The 19,591-nt window shown below is 36.2% G+C and overlaps 1 long non-coding RNA gene across 2 annotated transcripts; it reads right to left on the bottom strand.

Moving 5' to 3' along the window:
• Positions 1-4,203: 4,203 nt before the first annotated feature.
• On the bottom strand, positions 4,204-17,782 carry LOC139081147 (uncharacterized). Of its 2 annotated transcripts, XR_011536205.1 has the most exons (3): positions 17,648-17,782; positions 13,987-14,098; positions 4,204-4,323 (listed from the first exon to the last, which is right to left on the bottom strand). It is a non-coding gene; the product is annotated as an uncharacterized lncRNA (long non-coding RNA). The 2 variants fall into 2 exon arrangements; XR_011536204.1 differs by lacking the exon at positions 4,204-4,323 and having other exon boundaries at positions 10,751-14,098.
• Positions 17,783-19,591: the final 1,809 nt, after the last annotated feature.

The following is a 19,591-nucleotide window of genomic DNA, read 5'->3' as shown; positions in this document are numbered from 1 at the left end:
AAATTATACCAGAAGTATAGATTTATAAGCCCATCTCCTCATTTTATAGAAGATAAAACTGAGACCCTGAGAGGGGTCCTTACTGGAGGTTTTGCTGCCTGAGTTTGTTCATGGTATTCTTTGTTTGGCAAAACTCATTTTTCACAGCAGTATTTTCCTCCAAAATTTCTCAATTTCCCAGCTCTGATTCAGAGTGACAATCTGCAGTGAGACTACAGGGTGAAGGTTTTCTTAACATAGAGCATGGAACTTAGCCAAGGAGTGTCTTTTATGATGAATGAGGTCCTTGTTTCTACTAAAAACATTATCACGTACTATATCGGTTTTATCCTCAGATGTTCTGAAGTTTTTATAGTCTTTCCATTCAATGTGCTGGAGTCCCTTGTCACAGAGTCTTTTTAAAATATGACCATAGGGCATTTTAAAGTGGTGACATAACTATTCATAAAACCTCCTTCGTGGATCAGTCATGAAAACCAAAATCACATAAGCCAAAACATTTACTTCTGTGAAAATTGTGGTTACAATTCAATAACAATTTAAAGAATCGCTTTGAATCCATGTGCCTCATTTATGAAATCAATCAATTAGTGTCATAAGGAAGCTTTGGAGCACACCTTCAGACCAAGGCTTACATGATCTGGGCTGCTTTTACACGATGACCAGGCAGCAAGGATGTCCTAAACTATATGGAGAAGCAGCAGACTCTGTGTGGGTAAGAGAAGCAAAGGGGTGTGGAAGGATAAGCAGAGGGCACCCAGCAGGAGGTGAGGGGGAAAAAACCCAGATGTTTTCTAGTGTGCACTGCAGATAGATTAATATTAAAGTAGATACTGGATGATGATGGCAGCACCTGTGCTCATTGGGCCCCAGAGTAAATCATCACAATGTGACACTGGATCCGCCTGAAGACCAGATTGCAGATTCCAATGACTGTCCCTCACACCTGTTTATTTCTTGTCATCAGTCAGCGTGTGGGCAACTGTGTGTGTGTGTGTTTGCGTGTGTGCCCAGCTATGCATATCAGTCATGCTAAACCAAATGCTATTAAAAGTAAAACAAAAAAACTCTTTCATACAAATTACAGACTTTAATGTTCCCAAATTCTGAATTAATAAACAAAATAAAAAACCAACAACAAAGTCTGTACCAAGATAAAGTTCCTGGAAAGAAAAACTGGTTATGAAAAGAGGAAATGATAGAACATTGACAAAGGCATTTATTATTATTATTATTATTGTTTGATTTTGTGTGAAAAGGGTTGAGGGATATAAGTTTAATCATCAGTAACAGCTGGGTCAGAGGAGACACTAAACCCAGTAGGTGGCATACTGTAGTAGAAAGAGCTGAGGAATCATGGGCTTCCGGTCCCACTCTCCTGCTGACTGACTGCAAACTTTGGGCAAGGGACCTCTTCATTGGGCAGTCAGATAGGGAGTTGAACCAAGCTTTTAAGTCCCTTCCAGATCTGACATTTTGTGATTCTATGAGTTATTCTTTTTCTGTTTTTTTTTTTCAACAGAACAAACCCTTAAAACATAGCTATTTTGACATAGCCTTTCCTGAGGGGCCCAAAGAGAAGGCATGAGTATATTTGCAACAGTAATCTTGTCTTTGTGTAGGGTTGGGTTCTTCTTTCGTGAAAATGGGAGCTGACAGAACTGATTTAGGTTTTTCAATACAAATCTCTTTCTTCTATGCCCAAAAACATACCTTTCAAGAAGATTATATTAATGAATATCAGGCAGCCAGCAAGAGGCAGGAGGATGGTAGAGAAGCAAAAGCATCTACTCCCAGATTTTCTAAAAGACAGTACATACTGGAAAACTGCAAATCCCTCATTGCTAAGCAAACACATTCTTTATAGTTTTAGGGTCATAAAATTGTGAGCAGGTTTAGCTTTGCTGATTCTTGCCATAATGGAAAGAGCAGCATATAAAGACTAGAGGGCCCAGGCCTGTCATTCAACATCCCAGTCTATGTTCAGAGAGAACAAACATCCAGCATAAGTCCACACAAGCAAATACAGAGGCCTGTAGTTCGGAGGGAGAGCTCCTCATCACAACTGCCAAAGCTACTTAAAATGCAAACGGGACTGGGAAGGAGGCCTGGAGTTCTGTTAGGGCCCTCAGTGATTTAAATAAGGCTTGTGTACACATGAAGAAAGCCTACTCTATGCACTCCCCAGGCATGCAGTGTGTGGAGGGAGAAAAAAGCCAAGGAGAAGCAAGCCTGGAAAAAAGGGGGGACACAGGATGCTTCTTCATTAGGATATGCCTAGAGAGAGAAGGAGGAAAAAAGAAAACCGGGATTTCATTATGCCTTGAAGCCAACTGTTTTTCCCCCAGAAACATGGTTAATTTTCCAATGAATGTCACTGAATAGTCAGGATTTGCTAGGTGGGGTGTATGGGAAGGGTGAAAGGGTTTGTCTAATGGTAAATACATAGAAAGGAGAAAGCCTCTAACTTTCCGATAAAATTATTATTTCCTAAATGAGTCACAAAACAAAGGAGGTTGGTTGATTTTTGCATTTGGCATAGAGGATTCAAGGGCAAAAGGAAAAAAAGGGTGCTATGGTTTAATGAGACAAAACTTAATGAAGTGAAAAGTTTCTTAGTTCCTCGCTCCTTTTATTAAACATTACTCTACCAGAAGGTTCTAGTCAATTCTCTGAAGATTTTTAAGGATGAATTTAGTAGCTGGAATCTAGTGAAACAGAATCAAGGCAGGCTTGTTGTTAGCCCTGCTCTTACTTTGTTACCCACTTCTTATATCCCTTATATCCCAGAAGTGTGCCCCTTTCTCATTCCCTCATCCCTGTCAATACGCTAGTTCTTCAGATTTGGGGGGACTGACTTATGACATAATGGAAAGTGTTACATAGACTACAAAGACCAAGAGGCCAAGGTCTATTATTCAATGTGGCAGTTGATGTGCAGATTGAACAAAGAAAGGTTGCATGTGCACCTAGTCCTCATGAACTGCTCCCAGGCATCTGATGCTTACTTCTAATTCCTACTGCTCTAGTCCTCTGACGTTCTACTTATATGTTCTAACTTTCACTGCCTACTTTGAAATCTTCCTAAATCCACTATCCTGCTCTAACAAGTTTGTCCATCCAAGAGAAGAGTCTTAAAATACTGCAAGAAAATTTTCCTCCAATTAAAAGGTAAGATATCACAAGAGTAATCTATGACTCATTCCATAATCTTGTTACCAGTTGAATATCGACCTGTGCAAAGTCAGAACACATACTAAAAGGATAGTATCTGCTTACAGAAGAAATCCTTAAATCTGGGCTCTCTGTATCATCTGGGCTCCTACTAGCATGTCTCAGTCATTCGCTTGCAAATTTAAGTTTATCAAGTTGTACAAAGATCTTACGTTAATGTTAATGTAGGTAAATCTTTACTCAAAAAGACTGTCTCAGCCTTGACACCCCCCATTTTGGGTAGAAATGCTTTTATGCCAAAATGGATGATCTGTCTTAGAAAAAAACATTCTGAGTCCTTAGGGGCTTTGGTCCCCACCCTGTTCCTTGTCACTCAACCTGTTTTCCCACTTTACTTCCTTTTGGGTCAAGAGAGGAAATTCTACATTAGGCTAGTTAATTCGAGCCACTACTAAGAGCAAAATTATCTTTTCTGGCTTATAAAATTAAACACAAACAGAAGCTGTTACCAATGTGATCTGTAGATAGTTAAAATGTTGACATGTAGAAACAAACTTGATAGCTTCTGAATTTAAAGCTACATTGAGCATTTTGTGGTTTTAATTCTAGTTGTTATTAGTAAAGCACTAGTTCTTTCAAGAAAAAACAAAACAAAGAAAAACTTGATAAAATTTTCACATTGTTAAAGGCTTTTATGAAATAATTTAACAAAACAATACTTTTTTTATGAAGAAGATTAGCCCTGAGCTAACATCTGTTGCCCATCTTCCTCTTTTTGCTTGAGGAACTGTCGCCAAGTCAACATCTGTGCCAATCTTCCTCTATTTTATGTGAGATGCCACCACACCATGACCTGATGAGCACTGCTAGGTCTGTGCTCCGGATCCCACCCTGCGAACTCGGGCTGCTGAAGCAGAGCACGCGAACTTAACCACTACACCACCAGGTCAGCCCCAAAACAAAATAGTACTTTTAAAAATGGACTGTGCAAAATCCAATGTGAAAATCTCATATGACTAAAATTCTTGAAAACTCAAACCTGAAAACTCGTTTGGATATTCTTTTCTGAAGTCCAGCACAACTGTCTTTCCTCAGTTCTCCACCTGAACCTGCATGTTTTGTAGCTTGAAAGATGGAAATGCCAAGGACCTATGAATTGAAGAACAAAAGCTATTTTAGGTCGATTAAAATAAGCATAATTACAATGAGAGTGGTTTATGTACAAAATGGAAGGATATAAAGCTGAAGTCTAAAAGAAGGATTTCTGAATAGTTTCTCTGCTTTGAAGAGTTCCAAAGTTGCAAAAATTTACTGATAAGAATCCATAGGATTTCACTGAAGATAATGTTTATACATTTTTTTTCTGGAAAGAACTATAGCGGTATTATTGGTTGCCTACATTATACTGATTCCCCTTATTTTCTAGTTAAAGGAAACCCAATTTATTTACCCCACAAAACATGGCCTCCCCTAAGATCAGAGTGAGGTTTTTGGTATACATTTTCAGGCATATATCATTATATTTAGACTTCAGTATAGACTTCATTGTGTTCACCACCAAGTCTAGTTCCATCCGTCACCATACATATGTGCTCCTTTACCCCTTTCGTGCTCCCCCTACCCCCTTCCCCTCTGGTAACAATCTGTTCTCCATATGTATGTGTTTGTTTGTTTACTTCCACATGTGAGAGAAGTCATACTGTAATTACCTTTGTCCCTCTGACTTATTTCACTTAGCATAATTCCCTCAAAGTCCATCCATGTTGTCAAAAATGCACAATTTCATCATTTGTTATGGCTGAGTACTATTCCATTGTATATATATGCCAAATCTTCTTTATCCATTCATTCATTGATGGACACTTAGGTTGCTTCCAAGTCTTGGCTACTGTGAATATTGCTGCAAGAATCATAGAGGTGCATATAACTTTTCAATTTAGTGCTTTCATGTTCTTTGGATAAATACCCAGAAGTGGAATAGCTGGATCATATGGTATTTCTATTTTTAATTTTTTGAGGAGTCTCTATACTGTTTTCCATAGTGGCTGCACTGATTTTCACTCCCACCAACAGTTCCCTTTCCTTCACATCCTCTCCAACACTTGTTATTTCTTGTTCTGTTAATTATAGCGATTCTGATGAGTGTGAGGTGATACCTCATTGTAGTTTCAATTTTCATTTCCTGCATAATTAGTGATGTTCAGCATCTTTTCATGTGCCTGTTGGCCATATGAATATCTTCTTTGGAAAAATGTCTGTTCATATCCTCTGCCCATTTTTTGGGTTGTTTTCTTGTTGTTGAGTTCTGTGAGTTCTTTATATATTTTGGAGACTAACCCCTTATCAGACATACAATTTGCAAATATTTTCTCCTAGTTGGTGGATTGTGTTTTTGTTTTGTTCATGGTCTCCATTGCCGTGCAGAAGCTTTTTAGTTTGATGTAGTCTCGTTTGTTTATTTTTTATTTTGTTTCCCTTGCCTGAGGAGACATGATATTCAAAAAGATACTGCTAAGACCAATGTCAAACAGCATATTGCCTATGTTTTCTTCTAAGAATTTTATGGATTCAAGTCTCACATTCAAGTCTTTAATCCATTTCGAGTTAATTTTTGTGTATGGTGTAACATAACGGTTTACTTTCATTCTTTTGTATGCGGCTGTCCAGTTTTGCCAACACCATTTGTTGAAGAGACTTTTGTTTCTCTGTAGTACGTCCTTGGCCCCTTTGTCAAAAATTAGCTGTCAATACAAAAAATAATAAATGTTGGAGAGGTTGTGGAGAAAAGGGAACCCTCATCCACTGCTGGTGGGAATGCAAACTGGTCCAGCCACTTTGGAAAACGGTATGGAGATTTCTCCAAAAAAATAAAAATAGAATTACCATATGACCCAGCTATCCCATCATTGGGTATTATCCAAAGAACTTGAAATCAATGATACAAAGAGGCTTATGCACCCTTACATTCATTGCATCATTATTCACAATAGCCAAGATGCAGAAGCAACCCAAGTACCCATCGACTGATGATTGGATAAAGAAGATGTGGTGTGTGTATATATATATATATATAAAATGGAATACTACACAGCCATAAATAAGAAAAAATCATTGCATTCACAGCCATGTGGATGGACCTTGAGGGCATCATGTTAAGTGAAATAAGCCATACAAAGAAAGACAAACATCGTATGATTTTGCTCATATGTGGACTATAAACAAACTTACAGACAAAGAGAACAATTTAGTGGTTACTAGGGGTAAGGGGTCAGGGTGGGCACAAGGGGTGCAGGGGCACATTTATATGGTGTCTGACAAATATTAATGTACAACTGAAACTTTACAATGTTATAAACTATTTAGACCACAACAAAAAAATTTAAAAATAATTAGCTGTCAATAGATGTATGAGTTTATTTCTGGGCTTTCAATTCTGTTCCATTGATCTGTGTGTCTGTTTTTGTGCCAGTACCATGCTGTTTGTATTACTATAGCTTTGTAGTATATTTTGAAGTCAGGGATACTGATGCCTCCAGCCTTGTTCTTTTTGCTTTGAATATTGGGGGTCTTTTGCTGTTCCATATAAATTTTAGAAGTCTTTTTTCTATTTCTCTGAAAAATGTCATTGGGTCTCTTATTGTGATTGCATTGAATCTGTAGATTGCTTTAGGTAATATGGACATTTTAACTATGTTTAGTCTTCCAATCCATGGGCATAGGATATGTTTCCATTTCTTTAAGTCTTCTTCAAGTTCTTTCAATAGACTCTTATAGTTTTTAGTGTATAGGTCTTTCACCTCTTGGTTAAATTTATTCCTAGACATTTTATTCTTTTCGTTGACTGTAAATAGGATTGTATTCTTGATTTGTTTTCTGTTAGTTCACTGTTAGTATATAGAAATGCAACTGATTTTTGCATGCTGATTTTGTATGTTGATTTGCTACCCTACAACTTTGCTGTATTCATTAATCACTTCTAATACGTTTTTTGTGGATTCTTTAGGGTTTTCTATATATAGAATCATTTCATCCCACAAATAGTGACAGTTTTACTTCTTCTTTTCCAATCTGGATAGCTTTTATTTCTTTTTCTTGTCGAATTGCTCTGACAAAACCATCCAGCACTATGTTGAATAAGAGTGGTGAGAGTGAACATCTTTGTCTCGTTCCTGTTCTTAGAGGAATAGATTTCAGTCTTTCACCATTGACTAACATTGGCTGTGGTTTTGTCATATATGCCCTTTATTATGTTGAAGTACTTTCCTTCTATATCCACTTTATTGAGACTTTTTATCATAAATGGATGTTGGAAATTTTCAAATGCTTCTCTGCATCTGTTGAGATGACCATATGATTTTTATTCTTCATTTTGTTCATGTGATGTATCACATTGATTTATTTGCCAATGTTGAACCATCACTGCATCCCTGGAATAAATCCCACTTGATCATACTGCATGATCCTTTTAATGTATTTTTGTATTTGATTTGCTAATATTTTGTTGAAGATTTTTGCATCTATGTTCATCAGTGATATTGGCCTGTGACTTTTTTGCTGTAAAATTGATCCCTTTTTGCTCTGTCCTTGGCTGGTTTTGATATAAGGGTAATTTCGTCCTCATAAAATGAGTTAGGAAGCATCCTATCCTCTTCAGTTTTTTGAAAGAATTTGAGAAGGATAGGTGTTAAATCTTGTTTGAATATTTGGTAGAATTCACCAGAGAAGCTGTCTGGTTCTGAACTTTTATTTTTTAGAATGTTTTTGATTACTGTTCAATCTCTTTACTTGTGCTGGTCTATTCAGATTCTCTATTTCTCCTTGATTAAGTTTTGGGAGGTTGTATGATTCTAAGAATTAATCTGTTTCTTCTAGCTTATCTAGTTTGTTGGCTTATAACTTTTCAGAGTATTCTGTTATAAACCTTTGTATTTCTGTGGTACCTCTTGTAATTTCTCTTCTTTCATTTCTGATTTTATTTATTTGAGTCTTCTCTCTATGTTTTTAGGGAGTCTAGCTAAGGGTTTTTCAATTTTGCTTATCTTTTCTAAGAACAAGCTTTTAGTTTCATTGATATTTTCTGTTGTCTTTTCAGTCTCAGTTTCATTTATCCCCCTCTGACTTTTATTTTTTCCTTCTACTGACTTTGGGCTTTGGTCTCCTTTTTATATTCTTTTAGGGAGAGTGTTAGATTGTTTATTTGAAATTTTTCTTGTTGCTTGAGGTAGACCTATACTGCTGTGTACTTCCCTGTTAGTACCACTTTTGCTGCATCCCATGAGTTTTGACATGTTCTGTTTTCATTTTCATTTGTCTCCAGGTATTTTTTGATTTCTCCTTGATTTCTTCATTGATCCAATGGTTGTTCAGTAGCATGTTTTGTAGTCTCCACATATTCGTGACTTTTCCAACTTTCATCAGGTAGTTGACCTCTAGTTTCATACCATTGTGGTTGGAAAGAATGCTTGATATGATTTCAATCTTCTAAAATTTACTAAGGCTTGTTTTGTTTCCTAACTTATTGTCTGTCTTTGGGAATGTCCCATATGCACTTGAGAAGAATATATATTCCACTGCTTTTCACTGGAATGTTCTATATATATTTATTAAGTCCACCTGCTCTAGTGTTTCATTTAAGGTTAATGTTTCCTTGTTGACTTTCTGTCTGGATGATCTATCCATTGATGTCAGTGGGGTGTTAAAGTGCCCTACAATTATTTTAATGCTGTCAATTTCTCCCTTCAGGTCTGTTAATAGTTGCTTTATATACTTTGATGCTCCTATGTTAGATGTATATATATTAGTATTATGTCTTCTTGGTGGAATGTCCCTTTTATCATTATATAATGTCCACCTTTGTCTCTTGTTATCTTTGACTTAAAGTCTATTTTGTCTGATATATGTATGGGTACAGCTGCTTTCTTTTGTTTGCCATTTTCTTGGAGTATCATCTTCCATCCCTTTACTCTGAGCCTATTTTTGTCCTTAGAGCTGAGATGTGTTTCCTGGAGTCACCATATTGTTGGGTCTTGTTTTTTAAGCCATCAAACCACTCTGTGTCTTTTGATTGGTGAATTCAATCCACTTACATTTAGAGTCATTATCGATATATTACACCTTAATACTATCATTTTACATCTTGTTTTATACTTGTTCTGTATTTTCATTCTTTCTTTTTCTTTGTATTTCTATCTGTCATTTCAGTTTGGTGGTTTTCTGTGTTGCTTTCCTCAGTTATTTCTCTATTTATGTTTTGTGACTCTGCTCTGATGTTTTTGTAGTTATTAAATTTGTATAAATGATCTCATAGATGAGATAGTTCTCTTTCTGTTGATAGCATGTTATGTCCATTAGCTTATGCAAGTTCCATCCTTTTCCTCTTCCATTTCTATATTTTTCTTGTCACAAATTATCCTTTTTCTGTGTTGTGAGATTTTTGCCAAAGTGAATTGGTTATAATTATTTTTGATGCTTTCTTTCCCTTTAGCTTTTATGTTATAATTAAACGTTTACTAATCTATTCTGATAGAGAGTTACAATTTTCTGATTCTCTCTGTCTATTCTCTTGCTCAAGGTTTTGTAAACATTTGCCTTTTTGTTTAATGTAGGAAGACTCCTTTTAACATCTTGTAAATAGGTCTAGTGGTGATGAACTCTCTCAGCTTTTCTTTGTATGGGAAAGCCTTTATTTCTCTTTCATATTTTAAGGATACCTTAGCTGGATAGAATATTCTTGGCTGATCATTTTTTTCTTTCAATAGCTTGAATATATCATTCTATTCTCTCCTAGCCTGTAGAGTTTCTGCTGAGAAATCCCCTGACTGCCTGATCAGGATTCCTCTGTAAGTTATTTTCTTCTCTCTAGCCACTAGAGTAAGTTTTGACTACACTAAGTCAATCGTGGGAATTCCATTCATTGTACTTGCCCATAATTGATTTAGGAATGAGTATAGGATACAGTCTGGCCAATGAGACATCAGAGAAAGTCTGCTGAGAAACCTCTGGGAAACATTCCAGAGTCTGTGCTTATAACCATTACTCTAGACTGTCTCAAAGATTGGAACTGAGATAAGGAGCACTAACTGGGTACTCTTTTCAAGATGTGATTAGTTTCACTCTTGAAAAATCCAGCAAGGCTGAAGTTGTCTCCCTTTACTTAAACCAAAGAACACTGGTTGACTACTGATGCTAGTGTAGCTATGCTGTAATGAAAAGTAAAGTGTCCTAATGCCCATATGTGATATTTCTTTTAGAAGTCCTTTTCGTGCTCTGCTTTAGAAATTTTCATGGCATTCATATTGGTTTACATAAAATCCCTTGGTGTGATGGAGACATCAAATGGCATGCACTAAGAGATCATATTTGCAGACTACTACTGATGATATATGGTACTGGTGGTGAAAGGCAGGAGACGTCTGTTGTATCCTGAGGTACAACAGAGGACAAAAACCTGAACTTTGAGTTAGAAGAACTAAAACCTGTGTTCTAGTCCAAGCTCTGTCACACTCTGGTTGTGTGACTGTGAGAAATCCCTCATAACCTCACTTTCTTCATCTGTCAAAAGGAGTTGAAAGGATACTCACTCTTGCCACTTTTATTCAACATAGTATTGGAAGTCTTAGCCAGAGTAGTTAGGCAAGAAAAAGAACTAAATACATTCAAATTGGAGGAAAAAGTCAAAATGTCATTATTTGCAGATGACATGCTATTATATATAGAAAACCCTAAAGACTGCACCAAAAAACTGTTAGAACTAGTAAATGAATGCAGTAAAGTTGCAAGATACAAAATCAATATACAGAAATATGTTGCATTTTATACACTAATGATGCATTATCAGAAAGAGAAATTAAGGAAAAAATTCCACTTACAATTACATTAAAAAATATAAAATAGGAATAATTTAACCAAAGAGATGAAGGACTAGTACACTGAAAACTTTAGGATATTAATGAAAGAATTTGAAGAAGACACAAATAAATGCAAAGATATTCCATGCTCATGGATTGGAAGAATTAATATTACTAAAATGTCCATAGTACCCAGAGCAATCTACAGATTCAATGCAATTCCTATCAAAATTCTAATGGTTTTTTTCACAGAAATAGAACAAATGATCCTAATATTTGTATGGAACCACAAAAGACTCCAACTAACCAATCAATCCTGAGAAAGAAGAGCAAAGCTGTAGACATCACACTTCCCAATTTCAAACTATATTATAAAGTCACACTTAGCAAAATAATATGGTATTGGCATAAAAACAGACAGATCAATGGAACAAAATGGAGAGCTTAGAAATAAACACATTCATAGATGGTCAATTAATTTATAACAAAGGAGCCAAAAATATACAATGTGGAAAAGACAGTCTCTTCAATAAATGCTGTTGGGAAAACTGGACAGCCATAGGCAAAAGAATAAAACAAACCACTATCTTATACAGAAAAATTAACTTAAAATATATTAGAGAATGTAACATAAAACCTGAAACCATAAAATTCCTAAAAGAAAACATAAGCATTAAGCTTCTTGAGGTAGGTCTTGGTGAGAATTTTTTGAGCCCGACACCAAAAGTAAAAGCAACAAAAGCAAAAATAAATAAGTGAGACTACACTAAACAAAAAAATGTCTGCATAGCCAAGGAAACTATCAACAAAACAAAAAGGCAACATATTGAATGAGAGAAGATATTTGCAACTCATATATGTGATAAGGAGTTTACATCCAAAATATATAAAGAACTCATAACACTCAATAGCAAAAGAACCAAACAACCCGATGGAAAAATGGGCAGAAAATGTAAGTAGACATTTTCCCAAAGAACACATACCGATGGCCACTGGGTGCAGAAAAAGATGCTCAACATCACTAATCATCAAGGAAATGCAAATTAAAATCACAATAAAATATCACATCACACCTATTATAATGGCTATTATCTAAAAGAGCAGAGATAATAAATGTTGGCAAGGAGGCGGAGAAAAGTGAACTTTTGTGCAATGTTGGTGGAAATGTAAATTGGTGCAACCACCATGGAAAACAGTATGGAGGTTTCTCAAAAAATTAAAAATAGAACTACCTTATGATCCAGCAATTCTACTTTTTGGTATTTATCCAAAGAAAATGAAAAGACTAATTTGAAAAGATATATGCACCCTCATGTTCACTGCAGCATTGCTTACAATAGCCAAGATATGAAAACAATCTAAGTGTCCATCAACAGATGAATGGATAAAGAAAATGTGATATATATATATACACACACACACACACGCACACACAATGGAATATTATTCAGCCATAAAAAATTAAATCTTGTCATTCATGACAAACTGGATGGACCTTAAGGGCATTATGCTAAGTGAAATAGGTCAGAGAAAGACAAATACCATATGATCTCACTTATATATGGAATCTAGGGGAAAAAAAGCTCATAGATACAGACAACAGATTGGTGGTTGCCAGAGGTCAGGGGTGTGGAGTGGGGGAAACAAGTGAAGGTGGTCAAAAGGTACCAGCTTTAATATATAAAATAAATAAACCATGGGATGTAATATACGGCAAGGCAACTATAGTTAATAATACTGTTTTGAAAGTTGCTGCATATTTGAAAGTTGCTAAGAGACCTTAAAAATCCTCACCACGAGAAAAAAAGTCTGTAACTATTTACGGTGATGGATATTAACTAGACTTATTGTGTTGATCATTTCACAATGTATGCAATTATTGAATCATATGTTGTACACCTAAATCTAATATGATGCTGTATGACAATTAAACCTCAATAAAAATTATCACATGAAAAAATTTTTAAAAGAACCCAATGAGGTAGGTGTTATAGATGAATATTTATTTCCCAGTGCTCCTGCTTCCATGTGGAGAGGCAGAATTCCCTAGAGAAGAACTTCCCGCCTTTTGCTGTCACACACCCCTATTTCCTCCTTCCCATGGGAGCAGTGACTTATCTGCCAGTGAATTTAAGAGAAGGAGTGCATTTCTTCCTTTTTGAGATTGCAAAGCAATAGGTAAAGTGCATTCGGACTGTTCTGTGGCAGGTGTACCCTGTGGACTAGACCTGCCAGGGGCTCAATTCAATTCATCTGAAGGGGTATAAGAGCAAATCCATTTGCCCCACCAAAATCACACACATTATTAAAAAAGCTTTATTAGTTACTAAAAGGAAGGAGGTAATAAGTTCTGCCACAATGAATATACAGTCTCGCACCTCATAATGACATTTCGGCCAACAACATAACACATATACAACAGTGGTTTCATAAGGTTATAATGGAGCTGAGAAATTCCTATCTTGTAGGGATATTATAGCCATCATAACACTGTAGCATGACACATTACTCATGTGTTTGTGGTGAGGCTGGTGTAAACACACCTACTGTGCTGCCAGTCATATAAAAGTATAGCACATACAATTATGTACGGTACATAATACTTGATACTGATAATAAATGACCATGTTACTGGTTTATGTATATACTATACTATATTTTTTTATTTATTTCATTTTTTTTATTTTAGAGTGTTTTACAGTGTACTCTTTATACTTATATAAAAACAGGTTTATTATAAAACAGTATGCCATGTTATGCCAGCAGCAGCCTTATACATCTTGTGCTTATTGGGTCTCTTGGTTGCATCATTTTCTCTTAATCTCATGTTGTTTTTTCACCATGGCCCTTAAGCATACAAAATCCACTGCTAATGTTGCCAGTAACAGGATGAGTGATTAACAGGAAATGAAATTACAGTGATTAGAAACTACAAAGGTGGCAAATCAGTCATATTATTGCTTACTGTCAGGCATGTCGTATTCCACCATAGCTATAATCTTGAAGAACAAGTGATGGAAGTTGTTAAAGGATCTACTTCATTGAAGGATATCAGACATGGAGACACTTCTAATCACCTGGATTGAAGAACAGACACAGAAGCATAACCCTCTCAGCATCATGACAATCATAGCCAAAGCAAAAAGTTTGTTTTTGGTTTTTGATGTTGAAAGAAAAGGTTGAACCTGACTATAATGCTGAATTTATTACTAGCTCTGAGTGGTTTAAAAAGTCAAGCATTATCATTCATTACATTATGTGTAAGTTAGTGGTGAGTCCAAGAGTGTTGATGTGAAGGCAGCTGAAGAATTTGAAAAGTCTAGATAAGCTGAGTATGGCAGAAAATTACTTGCCCGGGCAAATATTCAATAGGGATGAAACCTTGCTACTCTGCAAATGGATGCCTGAAAGGACCTTCATCCACAAGGAGGTCAAGTCAATGCCAGGTTCAAAGCTTTTAAGGACAGGATAACAGTCTTCCTTGGGGGCAAAGCTACAGGTTACAAATGGAAACTATTTGTGATCTGGCACAGTGAGAACCCCAGGATCTTCAAGCATATCAATAAGCACACACTTCCAGTGTACTACAGGAGCAATAAGAAGTCATAGATGACCCAGTTCCTCTTCTAAGATGCCCTCCTGAATTGCTACGCCAGCAAAATGGAGTACTCTTTGGAGAATAATACATCTTTCAAAATTTTGCTTACTGTTTATAATGCTCCTGGATATCCCCCTTTTTTGGGTGATCTTTATCTCAATATCAAAGAGATGTTTTTCCCTCCAAACACCTCTTCTTTGATCCAACTAATGGATTAAGGAGTTACAGCAGCTTTTAAGGCTTATTACCGGAGGAAGATTTTTGCCCAGGCTATTGCTGCAACTGAAGAAGACACTGAAAAGACACTGATTTAATTCTGGAAGGATTACAACATCTATAACTGCATCAAGAACCTTGTTTGGGCTTGGGGTGATGTCGGCGAGAAGTGCATGAATGGCATCTGGAAGAACACACTCAAGAGGTCCGTCTATGACTTCAAAGGATTTGCAAAGGATGAAGAGGTTTCAAAAATCAACAAGGCTGTGGTTGAGATGACAAACAACTTTAACCTAGATGTGGATGAGGATGACATTGAGGAGCTCCTCGAGGTGGTTCCTCAGGAACTGACTAATGAGGAGTTGTTGCAATGGCAACAAGAATGCATACCTAAAGAAGGGGCAAGAGAAAAGGAAATAAAAGGAAAAAGGCAAGAGAAGAAAAAGAAGAACCCCTAAGAAAATTCACAGTGAAGGGGTTAGCAGAAGCTTTAGCAGACCTCAACATGCTCCCCCAAAAGTTTGAAAACATGGACCCTAATATTAAAAGGCTTTCATTAATAGAGAAGGATGTTCATGGTGTATTTTCTGCTTACAAGCAAATCTATGATGAAAAAAAGAAACAAACCAAGCAAACCACCATGAACTTATCTCTGAAGAGTACACCTCCTCAAGAAGAGCCTCAGGCAAGTCCTTCAGGAGCTATTCCAGAAGAAGGTATTGTTATCATACGAGATGTCAGCTCCATGCATCTTGTTGCCCCTGGAGACCTTCCAGTGGAATAAGACACAGAGATGAAAAACAGTGATATTGCTGATCCTGACCCTGCATAGCCCTAGGCTAATGTGTGTGTTTGTGCTTTAGTGTTAACAAAAAAATTTTAAAAGTAAAAAAAATTAAAAATTTAAAAATAGGAAAAAGCTTATAGAATAAGGATATAAAGAAAATATTTCTGTACAGCTGTACGTGTCTGTGTTTTAAGCTGTGCTATTACAAAAGAGTCAAAAAGTTTTAAAAATTTTAAAAGCTTATAATGTAAAAGAGTTACAGTAAGCTAAGGTTAATTTGTTATTGAAGAAAAAAGACATTTTTCATAAATTTAGTGTACAATGTATATAAAGTCTACAGCAGTGTACAGTAATGTCCTAGGCCTTCACATTCACTCACCACTCACTCACTGACTCACCCAGAGCAACTTCCAGTCTTGCAAGCTCCAATCACGGTAAGTGTCCTATAAAGGCACTTTATCTTTTTTATCTTTTATACCATTTTACACCATTTTTTATCTTTTATATTATATTTTTACTGTACCTTTTCTATGTTTAGATATGTCTGGATACACAAATACTTACCATTGTGTTACAATCACCTACAGTATTCCGTACAGTAATATGCTGTACAGGTTTGTTGCCCAGGACCAATAAGCTATACCATACACCCCAGGTGTGTAGGAGGCTATACTATCTAGGTTTATGTGAGTACACTCTATCTTCTTTACACAGTAATGAAATTGCCTAAGAATGCATTTCTTAGAATGCATCTCTGTTAAGTAATGCATAACTGTAGAAATTTTGTAGGATCAAATGAAATAAGGAATGTAAACCTAATGTCATTCTATACAGACAAAATCTATTACTATTCTATTGCAGAATGTCTTCTTTAAATGTCTTTATAGAAGATAGCATTCTTTATATCCGCATTTTCTACATAGCATAAAATTGGGCACATAAAAGAAGATTGCTGTAGATTTGTTAATTGGTAGATTGAAGGCATGAGACAGTATAGGCAGTATAATGCCACCATATTTTTCATGTACTTTCTTCCCACAGAGAAGCAATTGTCAACAACTAACACAATCAGTAACTCTGGTTTGAAAACTGACTAGCTATTTGATCAGACTCATGCGAGACACTGTGGAGATATAAAGCATGAGACTCAACCCTTGCCTTTTAGAATCATATAATATAGTTAGGGAGATGAAATACAGTTACATACAGTGGCATCAAACAACAAAAGAAAGAGTTTATTTGAAGGTAGTGTTGGTGGAGATCAAAGTATGGGACAAGAACTGTGCTCCAGGAAAGTACCATGGAGGAAGTGAGACTTAAATGATGAACAGATTTCTGCTGTGTACTTATCCCCAAGGAGATAGTTGTGCTTAAGACTTTCTGAGGGTACTACATGGTTCCAAGGCAAGGTATACTATATATTATGCCCTGTCTCATCAAGTTTTAAAAATACATACAAACGGGGGCTGGCCCCGTGGCTGAGTGGTTAAGTTCGCGCGCTCCGCTGCAGGCGGCCCAGTGTTTCGTTGGTTCGAATCCTGGGTGCGGACATGGCACTGCTCATCAGACCACGCTGAGGCAGTGTCTCACATGCCACAACTAGAAGGACCCACAACGAAGGATATACAACTATGTACCAGGGGGCTTTGGGGAGAAAAAGGAAAAAATAAAATCTTTAAAAAAAAAATACATACAAACGGATGGAATCACACAAGCATCAATAGGAGCTATCTCTGAAGGAGAAAAGCCCATGTGGGAATTGCAGGGGTTGTATGTACAGAGGCAGAACTGGTCCCACCTGCTTTGCGGGATGATGTTTACAATTTGACTGCTTGGCTATGAACTTCAGGTTCAGTTTAATTCAATATTTTTACTGAGCCTTCTCTTTGTAACAGATAAAAGACTAAACACTGCCAAAGATTCAAAGGTGAGTTAGACAGAGACTGATAGAGGTAAAAGATAGATATATATAGAATTGACTATAGAACAAGACACTATTTATAATAGTATAATATACAAACCCACTTCATTTTTTGAAGTGAATCCCAGAATCACTTCCAGTCACTGCAGAAGCACAGGGACTTGGCTTGTCCCTTACAAATAGTTCTGTCCTTCTTCCACCAGGCAGGAAAGCCAGAAGTACAAACTCCACAGATACCCCTGCACATAGAAAACACAAAAATGAAGATGATACTAGCAAGGACTAAGGAATAAGAGCAACGTCAGTTATTGCTCTAGTTTAAGGTGCAGTGTGTGATGGGAAGAACTTTACTATCCTATGCTGTACACCATCAATACATAAAGTATAATAGATGTGCTTTGCAGGGTTCCAGTTAATACTTCTTTGAATGCTGAAGATAGTAGTGTGATTTAGAGAAACTAGTCTCAATAGAATATGCTCATTAAAACACACACACAGAAAAAAATTATGTGCTTAGTCGATTTGTTGAGAGACATTTTTGGCTTCTTTGAATTTCCTATGTAAACAATTATAGTTACCTTTACTTTCAATTGCTGGGAAGAGATTTCTAACTGTATTTGAGATGTAGATTTGGAATTCAGATGTTGTTTCTTGCAGAGTTGTCTTTGGGAGAAATTGCTGTATAAGTGCCAGAATCATGCTCTGCTCACAGTCTCAGCACATTCATCATAGTATTTGTTGGATATTCTTGTTAATCAGTCATTACTTCCTCTTCCCAGCCTCATCCAGGTTCACAGTCCTATAGGATATACTTGCCTCCTGAGCAAATGGATTTCCTGGGTCAATTCTAAATATACACGCATTTTTCTTTTCTGTGTATGCTTCATTTTTGTTTAATAGTAATTCTTGGTATCGATTGAGAATTGATTTATTCTCAAGCTCTTCATAAATAAGCTATCAAATAAGATACCAATGTCACTTGATTAAATTTTCAATCCAAAAAGGGTGCTGAAAGGGAGACTAAGAGTATACCAGAATGGTATACCTTTTTAGGGGCCTTGCAAGGTTTACAGAAGTGGAGAATTAAGATTTCACAGTCTAAGTAAATAAAAGGTCTTCTTAAAGCTTAAAAGTCAAGGGACAACACTGTAGTGGGGGGAAGAAAGTATTCTCCTTATTTATAATGAATGTTGGCACTTGTGTAATTAGCTATTTTTATCTGTAAATGTCATTATTCTCATCTTCTCCATTTACTAGAATCTTTTAATTATAATTTCCAATGTCAAATGTGAGGAAAGAAGCCACTTGTTCTGTGTTAACCGCAACATGAAAAAAACATAAGAGAAGAGACCCCTTCCTTCCCAGGCTGTGTGGACAATAGATTTGTTTAAAATTCTTCTCAACGTTATAGAGGCAATTACAAATTTTAGTTTCTGGAACAAAAATATTAAAATTCTGAGAAGATAATTCCCCTGGCTTGAAAATCACAAAGTATAATTGATGTATTGATGAAAAACAGTACAGAAGCTGTCTCACGCTACAGCGTTCCTTTAGATTTGTTTCCTTTTGCACTAGCACAGAAACCTGGCAACGGTACTAAAGTATAAGAAATACTTTTTGTGGATCTTGAGTTTGCCTTAGAAGATTATCAACCAGGATTTTCTGCTTATGATCTGACAATTTGTTGGGACTGGCAGTACCATTGATCTGACAACAATATAATTTAGAGCGTTTCTTTGTTGTATATGCTCTTCTGGCCTCAATATTAACAATATGCCATCATGACCTGGATTAATTAAAGGCTTTGGAATATTAATACATTAGAGTTAATCTAAAAATTAGTGAAGTGAAACAAAAACAAAATTGCATTTCAAGAACAATTAAGGTGAATCATGTGTCATAAAATAACTTGGCATTTTGTGTTAAGACTAAACTAGTAACAGAATATGTTGAGCCATCAACAAAACTAAACATGGGGGTAAAAATAATATCTGATCTAACAAACATTAAGAAAAATACAAATACTTGTGCTTTCATTGAGCAGGAAC

The sequence above is a fragment of the Equus przewalskii genome, chromosome X (assembly GCF_037783145.1).
Source record: "Equus przewalskii isolate Varuska chromosome X, EquPr2, whole genome shotgun sequence".
NCBI classification, from domain to species: domain Eukaryota; kingdom Metazoa; phylum Chordata; class Mammalia; order Perissodactyla; family Equidae; genus Equus; species Equus przewalskii.
Note: the sequence above shows the minus strand (reverse complement) of the source record. Positions and strands in the feature narration are given on the sequence as shown.